General features: G+C 36.4%; 1 long non-coding RNA gene across 1 annotated transcript in view; it reads right to left on the reverse strand.

The window, feature by feature from the left end:
* Positions 1–606: 606 nt before the first annotated feature.
* Positions 607–17041, reverse strand: part of LOC117664983 (uncharacterized) — a 222596-nt gene continuing 206161 nt past the window's right edge. The window contains exon 4 of the long non-coding RNA XR_004591217.3: positions 607–2928. This is a non-coding gene — a long non-coding RNA (uncharacterized LOC117664983). The remainder of the gene's footprint in view (positions 2929–17041) is intronic.

Genomic DNA, 17041 nt, shown 5'->3' on the forward strand with positions numbered 1-17041 from the left:
CTTGTTTTACAGTTCTGGGCCTTCCTTCTTAAATTACTATTTTGCATTTGACTCCAGCTGGCAGAATTGTTTCTTTTGCAAAAAACCCCCAAAGATTCTGTAAGCGCATTTTCTGGGAAAGAACACATCCAGATAGTATAATAACCACTCATTACGTGTGTGCCAAAGTGCCAATTCTAAAGTTCTTGCTCGGTATGATATTTGATACCAAAGATATTCCATTGGGACAATTCTTCCAGGATTGAATCCAAAGGTCAGACCATCCATAACTACCTCATCAAATTGTTGCCATGAGTTAACTGAAAGATGTTTTCTTTTATCCAGGTACCAAGTCTGACTTATGTTAACCCCATTAGATAGGCCAGACCAGTATATTAACACTTCAGGAAGATTAAAACTATTTTTATTAAAATTGGCTAAGGCACTTTTGTCAGAGTCTCTTTCAAATATTATTTCATTTTGTAAAGCTTAAAAAATTTCATTCTCTCCCAGGTAATAGTTCTTGCATATTTCTATTACAGTCACTTCCTTACTCTCCACATTTATTTTCATATTCCTGTCCCAGAAATGTTTCCATCCTTTTTTATTTATTCCAATACGTTACCATTTCTTATGATTTATTCTCTGTTCTCTTTATTCTCTCTTTCTCCTCAAAAGTCAGTTTAGATGTAACAGGAACATTCCTTTAATGAAGCTCCCAATTTCATTTTCTTTATATAAAAGGCAATTGGGGAAAAACATCTGGATTAGACTACTGTAGGGAATTAACCTTCTCTCCTAAGAATCTTTCCCCAGCTCTGAATGCCATGACTGCAACATATTTTACTCTATCCCTCCCTCCCCCGTGTGTGTGTGTGTGTGTGTGTTCAACTAACAGTGCTGCTTGTTATAAGAAAGAGATATTCAGTGAAGAAAAGAATACAAGTGTTAATTCTTCTCCCAACCAATGCAGCCCATAGCTAGTTTTGAAAAGAAAAAGAAGTCCAAGGCTCCCTTGTGCCCTCACATTTAGCTTGACCCCACTGATGCTGCTGAAGTACTTGTCATAGCCACATTTCAAACCTTACCTTGCAATTGCATGGTGGAACTAAACTGAATGGAATATTTTAGCTGAAATTTAGCTATATAATCCCCTGATGTAAATTCACACAAATGGAGTTCTGAATTATTCCAGTATCATTTGAATGTCATCACTAAAGGAGTCACAAATGTATTAAGAAGACTATCAGGTTTGCTTTCACTTTCAAACATACATTTCAGAGAAGGGTTTTCTGGGTTGATAGACACATTTGGAATTTAGATAATATGTTGTTTGCCCAGAATGAATGCCATGCAGGTGTGAAAACTTTACCAAAAACAAGTTAAGGACTCAACTGCGGGAGCATTCTAAGATACCTTGAATTCCTTAAAATAACTACCAGCATTTTGCCCTTGTAAATGTAGATGCCTGTAAGAGAAAAAGCCAAGATAGTGAACTCTTGCTTTGAAATATATTTACTCATCTAAACAAACTCAATAGATGAAAATCTCACACACTATATTTATCTGCTATGTGGCCCAGAGTGAAAAAGTGGGAGGAGAATTATTTCTCTTCAATTCCTCCTGAGAAAGCATTTGATGGAGATAGGTGTTTAAGAAATACAAAATATAAATAAATAATATATACATTTCTTTCAATGGCTATCTTTATGGGATAGGTTCTTAGCTATTGGTTAAATTCCTTTGTTGCTTTTTTGATAAAGCACAGGGTATACCTGTACACACTTTGCATTGCTGGCATAAAGAGAAATAAATCTTTGTTCTAAAATAGAAGCCAGTCCAAAATTGGTTAAGCTAACTCTAGATGACAGGTTTCTAAAATCCTCCTGATTTGATGCTATACTATTACACCATAAACACTCAAAATAAAATAACAGATTGTTATTTCCTCCCTGTGTTGGCTAGTAAACAGACTAATATAGCTTTTTCAAAGAGAGTCTTAACTATTACAAAACAGCTGGCCAAAAGAAACTATAGGGATGGTTCTTAAATATGCAGATCCCCAGTTTATAAAGCAGTGCAGTAGCAATTAAGATGTTGGGCTTGACAGGTGGAAAACCAGCAGCTCAGGTTTGAGACCTCAGTGCCATATGACAGTGTGAGCTCCCATCCTTGCCCCAGCTCCTGCCAACCTAACAGTTCAAAACCATGTAAATGCGAGCAGATAAATAAGTACCATTTTGGTGGGAAGGTACAGTGTTCTGTGATGTCATGCTGGCTACATGACTACAGAAATGTCTTCGGACCACACTGGCTGAATGGCCTTGAAATGGAGATGAGCACCACCACCTACCAGTTGGCAATGACTAGCGGAGTAAGATCTGCAGGGATTTCTCCTTTACCTTACTAGTACATATTGGCTCTGCACACTAAATTAATATGTGAAAAAGTCACTGCACTCTCAAATTTTGCCCCACACAACTCTTTTCTTTAAGCATTACTATTGGCTTATAGAAGACAGAAGTGAATTGTTTACATATCCTAATCTTTTTAAGGATTCCTGAAATACCTTCTTCCATGTTGTTTGTAAATTTTATAAGCAAAATTTGCTGAATATATAGTATGTAATTGTAATTAAACTGAATGCTTCAAGAAAACATAAATGTACATTTGTATATTCATTATCTTTTACACAGAAAGAGGGGGAGGGAGGGGGAAAGAAAGGAAGATATTTATCTTTTTCTATGTATCTATATAGACATACCCTCACCCATTCAAAGACAGATACACATATTTTATCATAAATTTTTCTTGTGATAACTTTCACTGTGTTGAGTAGTGTTATACAGGTAGTCCTCATTTAGTCACTGTTTAATGACTCTTCTCAGTTATGACAGTGATGAAAAAATATCTTTGGGACCAAATCTTGCATTTGTGATCTTTTCAGATCTGTAAAACAAAGGAAAACTGGAGTAAGAGAATAAAATTTTAATGTTTCACTTCCTTCACTTAATACCCAGGTTGCCAGTCACAACTGTGGTCACCAAAAAAGGATTGTATGTTCTGCATGTCAACTATAGCAGCAGATAAATTTAAATATTAAACAAATAGAACAAATATTGACCTTTAAAGATATGACTTTTTAAAATTGCTAACTGATTGTAATTATAGAAACTGATTCCCCAAAACCCTTTTCTGTGCCTATCAGAAATTTTATGACACTGGCTAATAAAACTTGATGTCATATATTCCTGTTTTGTTGTTTTGTTTTTTAGGTAGAAATATTCATCCACGATGGAAGCCCTATTAAAAAGTCAAAGACATTAAAGAAAAAATACACAGCCATTGCAAAAATTCAAGAAAATAAGCCAAGAATATCCTGCCGGTTTCCTCCAACTCTCACATAACATTGGTCATCAAACTCTCATCTCTAGTTTAGAGGTGCCCATTAACCACTTATGCATCGATTTGCTATATGGGCAAGATGAGTCATTCTTTTTTTTTTATTATTGAAAAAGTTTTTCAAATACAAATTTTCCCCCTTTTCCCCCCCCTCCTCCCTAACCCCCCTCACCCCCCCTTCCCCTTTGACTTCTTCATAATAAAACCCAAATTCATAACAGATTATATCATACTTTGCTATCCACTTACTCCATCTCCATATACTGACCCTTTCTTTCTAATAAAATTATCATACCCCCCTTATACTATGCTGTAATATGCATTTCAAAGTGACATTCTATTATAACAATATCTAGTAACTCCTGATTTAACATAATGATATTATTATATCTCCCAATTTAACAATTTCCGCTCGTGATCTACCCTTTTACTACCCCCCATACGATATAACATTTCAAAGCATACTTCCGCTCTAAAACTATTCAATAAATTCTAATTTAACACTTATTCAATTCAACTAATTTCCTTCCCCCCCTTCATTACATACATTCAGATCTAAACATAATATCCCTTTTCTTTAAACTAAACAATCCATAACCTATCCTATCTCCATCCACTTTCCTACAAAATTACCATAATTATTCTTAATATCTTTATTCTTCTGCCCACTCCCCTAGAAAAATATTCCCTTATGTAAATAAAATCCTAAAAGGAAAAAAAAAACTTTTTGCTTGTAATCCATATAACATCTTCTGTAATATCCTTCAATTGGATGATAAATTCCATCACCCATGTTAGGGTAACATCACATCCTTATTCCAACAGTATTTTCAGAATCTTCAATTACCATCTGCCCCCATCAGTAACGAATATCTTCATATTGGAAGAAAGAAACAAAAAAAGCCCCCAACAACCACCCGAGTGACTTTATAATTATATTCCGTATAATGTTTATGGAGGTATCTTTTATCCAGATTATTAATTCCAACCATCGTAATAGGGTAACAACCAGATCTTCTGCGTGCCCCAATCCAGTAAATCTCTTGCCATATAACTCGACATACACGTAATATATTTATCCGGAAATCCAAAAATCAAACAAGATGTTTCCAACCATTCAATTTAAGGCCTTTTTCACATCCCAAAATAATTCAGCACTGCAGAGATCTGCCCTTTCCTCAGGATAAAATAAACCAATACTTTGCCAATTATCTTTTCATATATTCAGTCCTCTCATAAGTAACTGGCATTACTGTTGTTTAGTTTAAAAGTTTTTATGTTTGTGAGACCTACTTCTTCTTTTCTTGACTTTTTGTGGGTTGGATCTCCATCCTAAATTCCTTTCTGTAGATTGTATATCAACTATTTGATTTTGCTGGTGTATAACTTGATCCTGTTGGGTTTGCTTTTGTGGCTGAGATCTTTCTGGTTCTGTAAATTGTATATCAACTAATTGACTTCCATGCTGGTTTGTGGTTTGACAAATCATTGCAGTAGGATCCGGAACCGCCTCTCTTATATTAAATAATCCAGCTGAGACCTCTGAAAGAGAATCCAAAAGCGGCTCATCTGTGGAGACCTCTTTAACTTGTTGTTTCTTCATTGTCTCCATCTCCTTCTGCTTTTCTTGAATTTCTGTCTCTTGTTGATTTTGCTTTTTAAGTACCTTATGATAAAATTTTTCCGCTTTTTCAACAGTATTTATCTGATATCTTATTCCTTGATATCTCAGTATTATACCCACTGGGACATCCCACCTGAATAGAATATTTTGTCTTCTTAACTCAGTCACCAAAAAACCAAATTTCTTTCTATCTCTTACCATCTTAGGCGGCAATTCCTTAAATATCCAGATTTTTCTCCCATTCAGTTGTAAAGTAGAATTAAAAGATTTTTGCACAATATCATTCCTTATCTCTTTATCTGTAAAGTAAATCACCACATCTCTAGGCAGTTGCCTTTGTTTTGCAATCCAGGAATTCACTCTATAAGCCTTATTAATTTTACTGAATACCTCCTCAGGATGAACCTTTAAGATCCCAGCCAAAACTTGAGCAGATGTTTTTCTTAAATCATCACTATAATTTTCCTGTAAGCCTCTAATTCTGATCGCAAATTCTGTGATTCTGTATTGCAGCATTACAACCTCTCTTTCAATTCCTTGCTTTATATCTTCTGCCTTATAAGTCTCGTGACCAGCTTCCTTTTTAGACTTTAGTTCTGAGCTATTATCTCAAATATTTATTAAGTCCTTTTCAATTCTTAGTATTTTATTGTCCAAATTATCAATTTTCTCCATTTTAGACTCTAACAATTTAATATTTGTATCCAACTTTATAACAATTTCTGAAAAACCATTAGTCACTGTTACAATCTTTTGTTGCAAATTGTCATACTTTTGTTGTATCATTTCTTTAATTTCCTGCCTTAAATTTTCAAATTTCTGGTTCACAGTCTCATAACATTTTGCCATTTCCTCCTGAATAAATTCTTTTAAATTAAAACCATTCTGCAAAGTCTGTAGGCTCAGAGCTTGCTCAAACAGTTGTGAGTGGGGGAGCACCCCCCCCCCTTCTTGTCTATCAGATTTCATTAGTAACGCCATCCTTCCAGCAGGCTGTTCTTTTTTACCCCCAAACAAGATCAAGTACAAATCTCCAAGAAGAGAGGAACTTAAAATAACTCTTTTTCTTTCAAATTGTAGCCAGCAGTATATATTCCGCTACTTTGTATCTGTTATGGAAGGACTCTTAGTTTCAGCTTTCTTCTACTTCTCAAGCCTCAGCGGCCATTTTAAAGCTTTTTTTTTTCCTCTTTTACTTTAAAATGCTTGTAAATTCATTAAGGATACTTGCGATTTAGGGTCCAAAATCCAAGTCTCATCTTTTTTAATAAGTCCATCTGTTAGTTTTGTTAGTTAATCCGGTTCCAGCGCCTAGCTCTGCAAAAAACGCAGATTGCACTCGATGCCCAGAGCGGCGGCAAGGCACAATAGGGAGCTCCAACCCGCCCATCCCCAAGAGTTAAAAAAAGACTCTGGGGACTTCGCAGAGGGCTCTACCCACCCCCGCCCGCTCAGACTCACATTTCCATCAGGAAATGGAGTTTTTCGAGCCGCCTTTCAGATGTAAAAGCGGCTCTTTTACAGGCAACGGGGCGGCGGTCACAGAGGACCATCTGGCGGCGCCAGAAGCCAGACAGGAAGTCAAGATGAGTCATTCTTAACAAAGGAAAGAAAACATGTGACAAATGTGCAGATGTATCAGAGATTTTATATGAAGTAGAATTCCCTGGATACATTTGAAAAGGTGCTTTGTTTCACATAGGTGCTTTCAAACACTCCTGGGCCTCTGAAGTTATAAGCAGACAATGTTATATAAGGAAGAAAAAGTGTGCAGAAGGTATTTGTTGTGCAAATGAGCAATCCAAATGTTGTGGATTCAGCATTCTCATTTCAAATAGCAAAAGCTTCACATAAGGGAACAATCTGTAAGTATACAAGGGGTTACCTTGCTGTAATTCTGCAAATAATTTACAATAGGTAAAGATATCTCCAAGAAATGAATGTATTGCCACCTACGCATTTTTTTTAAAAAAAAAAATCAAAGCTATTTTTGAAGTAAAGAACATGATTTCATTCACTTTTGTACACACTCTTCAATTCAGAAAAGCTATTAGCAAGTTTTTAAAAATATGACAATTTGCATAATGTTGAACTCAAATATTGCATGATCACTCCCTCAAGGTTCCAGTAGCTTCAATAGCTTCTATCATTTCATCTCTATTAGTGAAAATTAAATCCAATATGGTTGATTCTCTAGTTTCCTTCTCTACTTTTTGGGAGACAAAATTGTCTGCTAGGTCTGCTAAGATCAAGACCTGTTTGATCTTCCACTTGGTGCAGAGTTTGTCTCCCAGTTGTCAGGGTAGACAGATACAAGAAGTATCTATTCCTTCTAATATATGTTTCTCTGACTGTCTCTGTCTGTCTCTCCCTGTCTTCCTCTCTCCTGTTTAACATTCTGATATATTCCCTAGCATAGTTGTTGGATTCAATATATAACTTTAAGTGGTGGAGGACAAAAAATATTTCTTAGTATAACCTTAAGATATAATGTGCATTTATCCAAAATCAGTGCTATTTTTCTTCTTTACCTGAGACATTTGTCATCAATCTTTTGAAACAAGTCAAGTAGAAACCTAAGTTCTCATTCATGCATAATATTATACTCACAGCTTAGTAACATCATATGTTTCAAATCAACTAACTGAAACCTTGAGCATCTTGCTGTTATTAATGGAAGTTTAATACATGTTATGTTAGTAAAGAATACACTTTAAAACATATATTCTAATCCCAATGCATAAACTCAGTAGGCATTTTAGTCAGGTGGACGTCATCCTAATATGATATAGGATCCTATTTCCTGGTTTGATGTATGATACTAACAGTATCCCTAAGCACAGTGCAGACAGGCGGATATGCACCCACCCACACCTATATGCAATTTGCACATGTCTACAGTGTTTCAGTTCAAAGCTCTAAATATAAAATATTGGAATAGAAAACTGTCTTACTGAAACAGACCACTGTACCATCTACTCATAGCTCATTCTAAATTAAGCAGTAGATTAAATCTATTACTAAGACCTCAGAATCAATGGTGGGATTCTACCAGTTCGCACGGCTCAGTAGAACCGGTTGTTAAGTAGTTAGGAAAATTGGTTGTTAAAAGAAATCTCCTTCTGTTTTTTCCCATTTTACAGGCTTAATCCTGTAAGGAATTTACAACATTCAGTGTTGTTTCCTAGCCTAATCTTTATTGCCCTGTTTACAGAAACTGCCTCTCCGGCAGTATCCCTAGACTTACTGTCGCTTCCTGTTCCGGAGGTTCTCTGAGGTTTTTTTTTTTTTTTTTTTGCTTGACTTTCTTAAAGGGGAAAGGTTGTTTAAGCTTCCTGTTGGGAGGGACTACTTCCCTGTTGGAGTTCTTCCAGCCAGGGTGCAATGATCAGCACTTTGAAGAAATAATTGTTGTTGTTTTTTTTGCTTTAATTTATATGCCACCCTTCTCCGGAGACTCAGGGCAGCTTACAATGCGTTAAGCAATAGCCTTCATACTTTTTGTATATTTATACAAAGTCAGTTTATTGCCCCCATAATCTGGGTCCTCATTTCACCTACCTTTGAAAGGATGGAAGGCTGAGTCAACCTTGAGCCTGGTGAGATTTGAACTTGCAGTAATTGCAAGCAGCAGATGTTAATCTGTTAATAACAGTGCTTTAGTCCACTGTACTAACGAAGCAGAAGCTTTTAATGACAAGGAACCAAGATGAGTGACATTCAGCAAAGCTTATTGGCTAACTAAAAAGATTGACATTCAAACATGAGTTTACATACCCTTTCTGATTTTTGGTCTAAAACTGGTTTTTGGTGAAGTTTAATTCTGTGCTTGGTGATGTTTAATCCTGTGATGAGATAATTTTCCCTATTCAGCTTTGTTTGGAAGGAAAAATGTTAATCTCTGTTCCTGAAAAGAAGCAGCTTTGGAAATCTGACTAGTTCTGTGTCTATTGGTTCTGGTAATTGGTTTAACAAGCAACAGATACTCTGTTTGCTCCTTTGCTTCATTCTGGAGAGCTTAAATGACCTCTCTGCTAAAGGGTTTCACTTTATGAGCAAGAGTTGGCTGCTGATAGTTATCATTGCATTTTAATTATTTTAATTCCTCAAGGTGCTCTGGCACCCTCCCTGATTTGTAACTCCAGGTATTTCTAATCTAATGATTGGTATTTAGGGCAGCTTTTTGCAGGCAAAGAAGCTTTTTGTATTTTTCTACAGGTAATCCTTGATTTACAACAGTTATAATGGCACTGGAAAAAGTGATTTATGACCATTTTTCACACTTATGACCATTGCAGCAAACTGTCATTAGGGCAAAGAAGTGATGCCACATGACCACCTGGCCATGGCCACCTGGTCACATGAAGCACCGCAGTTGTTACATGGTTGTTAAGAATGCTGCAAAGGACATAAATGATGACCGGTCATAAGTGCGAGGAACTGTCAAAAATCACTTTTTTCAGCTCTCTGGGTAGTCCCTATGTGCATAAGACATAAATGTGAGGATGGTCATAAGTGTGAGGATGGTCATAAGTGTGAAGACCAGTCAAAAGTGCGAGGACCGGCCAGAAATGACTTTTTTCAGCCCTCTGAATAGTCCCTATACACATAGCCATGGCCACCCGGTCACATAATCAGCTAGCCACACCCACCCGGTCATATGACCACCAAGCCATGCCCATCCAGTCACATGACCACCAAGCCACACCCACCCAAATAAGCCACACCCACAGAACCGGTTGTTAAAAAAATTGAATCCCACCACAGCTCAGAATTGCCTGCTAGGCCCCATAAGAGGAAACATGGACTATCCTTAAGGCTTCAGACAAACTGGGCACCAAGGTTTTAGGGACAATCCCAATTTCCCTCTGAAACCCATAAGGTCCATCAGCAATTTGGGACAAACCAATTCATTTTTCTCTGTACAGAGTAACCACAGAAAACTCCACGATTAAGAATAAGTGATCTGACCATGACAAGGGAGTAACAGTAACATTGCCATACCCTAAGACAAAAATGATATCTGAACCTTCTTCTCAATTCGTTACGCCCATGTAACACCTCTCCTACGCGAGCTGCACTGGCTCCCGGTGGTCTTCCGGGTGCGATTCAAGGTGTTAGTTATCACCTTTAAAGCGCTCCATGGCTTAGGACCTGGGTACCTACGAGACCGTCTTTTGCCACCAATAGCCTCCCACCGACCAGTTCGTTCTCACAGGGAGGGACTACTCAGGGTACCGTCAGTCAAATTATGTCGACTGGTGACTCCCAGGGGGAGGGCCTTCTCTGTGGGGGCTCCAACCCTTTGGAATGAACTGCCCCCGGAGATACAGAATATCCCTGATCTCCATGCTTTCCGCCGTGCCCTCAAGACCCTGATGTTCCAACAGGCAGGGCTAAACATACAAACATGCGAATGATTTTTTAAATGTTATCTAATTCTGGGTTTTATTTAATTGACCAAACTAAGTAACAATTTTAATTAGCAATTTTATGATGTTTGTGTGTCTATATTTTTCTTGACTGTACACCGCCTTGAGTCCTACGGGAGAAAGGCGGTATAGAAATATAATAAATAAATAAATAAATAAATAAATAAATAAATAAATAAATAAATAAATAAATTCACAGTCCTTGAAGTAAATATTTTGCAAAAACTTCAAAGGCATTATGTTAACAGACATTGATGTTCCTAGAAAAAATTGCAGAGACTCATCTACACTGTCATCATCATCATCATCTAATGAATTTGGTATGGAAAAACACAACAATAAATGATGAACTATCAGTTGTAAGTACACTATTCACTGGCATGAGACACATAGCAGAAAAGGATAACAAGTCTGAAGATAGAAACCACAATAAAGTCATAGCAGCATGGAAACAATTGCTTGCACATGAAAATGAAGTGGATTCCAGCTCCCTCTGAAATATTATATGTTCCTTATAATTGAAAAATATATAATCTAAATGTAGATTAGTCAAGTGTCTTATTATAAATATAATAACCATTGCTATCACCTGGTCACTCAAATGAAATCACAAAGCAGGAGCCTGACTCTTGGAATTTATTTCTCAGCTTTACTATTAATTTGTTGCAATATTTTCAGGATCAGACTCAATAAAGATAATAGAAGTTAAAGCTTTAAATATATTTCTTTTTAATTATGATAGGCATTCTATATTCACTGAATATTCAAGGTAGAAGCGACGAGAATGGTGAGGGTGGCTCCTTATATATACAAGGGGTGGAGCTAGGAATGGGAGTGGTAAGTTATGAATACATTAAAGTCCAAAGAATAAGTTAACCTCTGATGTTCCATATATACATTATTTACACATTGGAGAATAAGGCATTTACATCTGACAAATCCCCCTCTAAATGCCGGTTCGTTACACAACACCAATTACATTCTGATTCAGGACAATATAATACATATAATTTAGAAGTTAAATATTTGTGTTGTTTAGAAGGTAAGGGTTTTGTTAATATGTCAGCTAATTGTTCAGAAGTATCGCAATGTATTGCTTTAATGAATCCGTCTTGAGACAGTTGTCTCACATGCTTAAACTTTATATCAATATGCCTGGACCTTTGTCCAATTGCATCGGATCTGGATATTTCAATGGCCGCTTTATTGTCTTCATGCATAATAAATGGTAAGGTGGGTTTCTTCCAAACATCAGTGATCAGATCATTGAACCATACAAGGTTATTTGCAGCTTTGGACAAACAAACATATTCCGCTTCTGTAGTAGAAGTGGCTACTAGTTCTTGTTTACCAGTATACCAGTAAACTGGACAATCATTCAATAGAAAAACATAACCAGAAGTACTCTTTCTGCATGATGTATCACCAGCCCAATCTGCATCAGCATAACAAGTAATTTTTGGTTCTCTGTCATTATTGGGTTCCAACATTAAACAAAAATCTAATGTACCCTTCAGATATCTTAGAATTCTTTTGACAGCTTCCCAATGATACAAGGTTGGTTTACTAACATATCTTGACAATAGATTGAGAGGTAATGCAATATCTGGCCTAGTCCAATTAGATATATAAAGGAGTGAACCTATAACTGATCTGTAAAATGTGTTGTCTTTAAACTCAGGGGAAGATTCATCAGTGTTTCTAAGAAAATCAGTTTGCATAGGGGTGTCACAGGTTTTAGCATTATTTAAGTTACATTTGTTTAGGAGTTCGATGATTTTATCTTTCTGTGTAAGTTTGAATCCCCTTTTAGTTTTGTTAATTTGCACACCAAGGTATTTATTCACTTTACCCAGAGATTTCAGTGAGAAGTGTTCATTTAACTTATTTACAAAGATTTCCCTGCTCTCTTTATGCTTTCCAATGTATAAAATATCGTCCACGTAAATTAATACAAATTCAATATGATCATTACTCTTTTTTACAAAGAAACAGTTATCAGCAGTGGTGGCGTTGAAATCCATGGTCTTAAGTACTTTTACCAAGCAATCGTACCATCTTTTGCCGGATTGCTTTAATCCGTACAGACTCTTATTTAATAACCAAATTTCGTTCTTATTAGTGTATTGACTGTGTGGTGCTCTTACATATATTTCCTTATCTAATTTTGCATGTAAGTATGCGGTCTGTATGTCATATTGGAATACGTCCAGATTGAGTGCAGATGCTACTACAAGGGCTGTTTTGACACTCTCTGTTCTCACTGTGGGTGAATATGTATCAGTATAGTCTTCTGGATATTTTTGTGCATAGCCTTGTGCAACTAGTCTAGCCTTGTATAAGGTATTGCCTCCTTCTAAGTTCTTAATTTTATAAATCCACCTGGTACCTATAATTGTTTTATCCTTAGGTGCGATCGCAGGTGTGAATACATTTAATCCTTGTAAACTTTCCATCTCTTTTTCCATAGCTAGTTCCCATTTTTCTCTTTCTTCATGTGGAAGTTTCAATACTTCTTCATATGTATTAGGTGTTATTTGTTCTCCATTCATATGCATTATGTAATCTTTGTATTTATTTGGTATTTGGTTTCTATTGTTTCTAATAGTTCTTTCAGGCTTGCTATGGTTATCATGCAAATATCTAGCTTCCTTTTTTGTTAATGTGTCTGTCTTTATTTTATGCTGACTATTAGTCCAAGTTTTGGTTTTGTTCTTACTTTTGTTAATATTTTGATTTTCTGTTGTTCCTTCCTCGCAAGATATCGTATCTTTACATTTATTAGGAAATATTTCATTAAGGTGCAATTTTGACCAATTGGCCTGTTCATGGAACACAGCTGTTCTGGATACTATAAATTTGTTATTACTATCAATAAATCTGTACCCTTTGGTTCCAGTTTCGTATCCCATGAATCTTAATCTCCTGGATACGTTTTCTCCCTTTCTCCTCAATTGTTTAGGTATGTGTACGTCTGCAGTGACTCCAAATATGTGCATGTGTGATAATTTGGGTTTTCTATTGTACATCACCTCATATGGTGTCTTATTCACAATACTGGACCAGGTTCTATTTTGAGTGTAATTCGAATAATGTAATGCCTCTGACCAAAATTGTTTGCCTAAACCAGCATCCTCTAATGTGCACCTAATCATGGTTTGTAGTGTGGAATTTTTCCTCTCTGCAACTCCATTTTGAAATGCAGAAAAAGGATTGGACGTGAAATGTAACATTCCTCTATCCTTTAACCATTGGGAGAATTCTTTAGACATGAACTCACATCCCCTATCTGTCATAATTTGCTTTATTCTGATATTATGTTGTGTTTCTATACGTTTGTAGAATTCCTTAAATTTCTGAAATGTTTCATCCTTGTGCTTTAATGTGTAAACAAAACCATATCGGCTGTAGTCATCCACTATAGTTAGGAAGTAACGTTTTCTATAGGTAATTGAGGGACTTAATGGACCAACTAAGTCCATATGTACCAAATCAAAAATATTGTTAGTTGATCTGTTAGATTTTTTTGGTCTGGGACTGGTTTTTAGTTTGGTGGACTTACATACTGAGCATTCCAAATAATTTTCACAATTTTTTATTTTGACACCTTCTGCGTGTTCAGTCATTTTTTGTACTACAGGAAAGCTTGCATGTCCTAACTTCCTGTGTAAGATGTGAGCACACTCATCATGAATTGGTTTACCTATTTTTGGTTTCTTTTCCTTGTATGTATTTTTGTGATCATGAGTTATTCTACACTCATCATTGTCACTGTTACTGACATTTTCATCATCTGCTTCAATACAATCTTCCATATTTGAATCAATGTTATGTAAACATCTTTCTTTAGTTATCAGATAGGGTAGACCTCCTTTTATCATTACAGTACCTACATTTGTTTTGTTCTTTTCTATAGTTGCTTTCCCCTTTGAGAAAACTATATTGATATCAGATTCTCTGCTTAATTTTATGGCACTTAGTATGTTGTGAGGTATTTCTGGGATTAATAATACCCCCTCTATTTTCCCTAGACCAGGCAAGGTCACATTTCCTTTGCCTAGTACTTGAACCTTTTCTTGATTAGCTACCTTTATCACAAACTTATCTTCTATAAATGAAGATAATATACTTTTGTTGTTGGTGGTGTGATTTGTTGCACCAGAATCAATAAGCCAATTGTTATTCTCATCCTGCTGTGTTCTGGTGCTGTCTTGTTTATTTAGCCCATTCAGTGACCCAGATTTCCTCTCTTTTGAATTTTCTCTACCCCCTCTACCTTCTTTGTAATTTGGTGGGCTTCTATATTTGTGTCTATCTGTGGAAGATTGTCTGTAATTATATTTGCTCCTATATTCTGGTCTATGTCTCTCTCTTGAGACTTTGGGGCAGTCTCTTCTACTATGTTCCCTGGATCCACAATTGTAGCATCTAAAGGCCTCATTATGTTTATCTTGAAAGACTACTTTCCTAAAAGGTTTGTGGTCTGTTTGGTTACTGGATCGATTTTTTCTTGAATTGTCTTCTGCTATCAATTTGTTAGATAGACTTTCTATGGATAAATATCCCAAATTAATGGTATCTAAGTGTGACATAAAGCTATCCCATGATGGATCAAGTGAATTGATAATAACACTTTTCATTGTTTGATCTGAAATCACTTCCCCCCTCAATTGTAGCTCAGCTCTTATTTTGTTTAGATTTATCAAATGCTCACTTATAGAAACCCCTGGTTTTACTCTAGAGGAAAAGAAATCCTTAGACATTCTTGTGGTTGTAGCTACGCTATCGCTGTGAAATAGATTAAACATGCATTGAATTATTTCTGATACAGTTAGGTTTGGTTTGATGCTATGATACATTGCAGGAGACACGCTAGATATTATTATGAAAAATGCTCTATGATGTAAACAATCTATTTTTAAAGTCCAAGGTCTTCTTGGAGGGCTAGTTATAAAGAATAGTAAATTTTCTTTCATGAAAATAACCTGAAGCTGTTGATACCACTCTTGTAAATTAATGCCATCAATTCTAAGTTTTGGGAAGTCACTGGGTAAGTTACCTACATTATTCTGTCCATTACTTACAACCTGGGGCAGTCCGTGATCTCTCAAGTGCAGGAAATTACAGAACGGCATTGGGATGCTTGCAATGAGTCTGCGCGGTTCTCTGGCCAGTTCAAGTCCTTCTGGGTCGTCTACGTAGTTTCGCACATGCGCGTTGCTCATTTCTTCTTTGGTGGCGTCGTGGAAGGTTCTCTCCCTTTCAGCTCTCTCGATCCGCTCCTCCTCAGATGAGTCGGTCTCTGGCTCGGTTTTTGGGGTTCTGGTGGTGGTGACGGTTCTTTTCTTCTTTTTGTGTGCGTTGGTATTCGATTTTGTCTGTGGTGTAGGGCGAAATCGGCATGGCTCTCTGGGCTCGGGCGTCGTCGCTTTCGAAGTCAGGATGGGAGCGTGCAGGTCTTGAGTCGCCGGTTTGATTTCTTGCTTCTTCGTAGATGTCTTGGTAATTTTCAGTCTTGGCCCAAAAGCAGCAAAAAGCGTTTTCATTGCTGATTTTACTTGAGATTTTGTTAAATCGTCTTCACTTTCTGATTTTGGATCATCTGAAGAGTTTGAGACTTCTTTCTCACTTTCTTCGTCTGATAGTGTTTTTCGCGCCAGAAATTTTGAACTGAGCGTTTTGATTGGCTCTGCTCCATTCTCTTTTGAAGTTCGTTGAAACCAAGATGGCTGCCATTCAAAATTTCGCGCGGGATCACATCTTTTCTTTTTAACAACTATTTTCTCAGTAGTCATCTCACTTACGATTTTTTGATCTTTGGGTTTTTCTTTAATGACGTTTTTCTCTCTCGCTGCTCCGCTGTTCTTCAGCATCTCCTGGAGGTCCGCGATGAGACTTTCATCATTCTTTTGGCTTTTTAGTATCTTTAATATCTCTGACCTGAGTTCGTTATTTTCTATTTCGATTTCTTTCTGGTCGTTATTTTCACTCATTAGTTCTTCTTCTTCAGTGGTGTATTCTTCGGATTCTCTCGAAATCGCATTGGTGGATTCGTTGATCATCTCTTGATCAGTTTCTATTTCTTTGCTGTAGGCCCTGGTGTTGGGCCTATCTTTCTTGGACATTTTTAATTACTTATTGAGTCAATTAACCATCCTCTGCTACCAGCTTGTTGCAATATTTTCAGGATCAGACTCAATAAAGATAATAGAAGTTAAAGCTTTAAATATATTTCTTTTTAATTATGATAGGCATTCTATATTCACTGAATATTCAAGGTAGAAGCGACGAGAATGGTGAGGGTGGCTCCTTATATATACAAGGGGTGGAGCTAGGAATGGGAGTGGTAAGTTATGAATACATTAAAGTCCAAAGAATAAGTTAACCTCTGATGTTCCATATATACATTATTTACACATTGGAGAATAAGGCATTTACATCTGACATAATTAATTAATTAATCAGCATGGCTGTTGTTTACACTTATTTATTTTGTGGATGTTTTTATTGTTTTAATGCATTATGATTTGTTTTAAAAATTTAAATTGTGAGCTGCCCAGAAACCTTGGCTAAATTGGGTCACGTTAGAAATTGAATAAATAAA

Source organism: Pantherophis guttatus, chromosome 4, assembly GCF_059756535.1.
Source record: "Pantherophis guttatus breed Tessera chromosome 4, ASM5975653v1, whole genome shotgun sequence".
In the NCBI taxonomy this organism is placed as follows: domain Eukaryota; kingdom Metazoa; phylum Chordata; class Lepidosauria; order Squamata; family Colubridae; genus Pantherophis; species Pantherophis guttatus.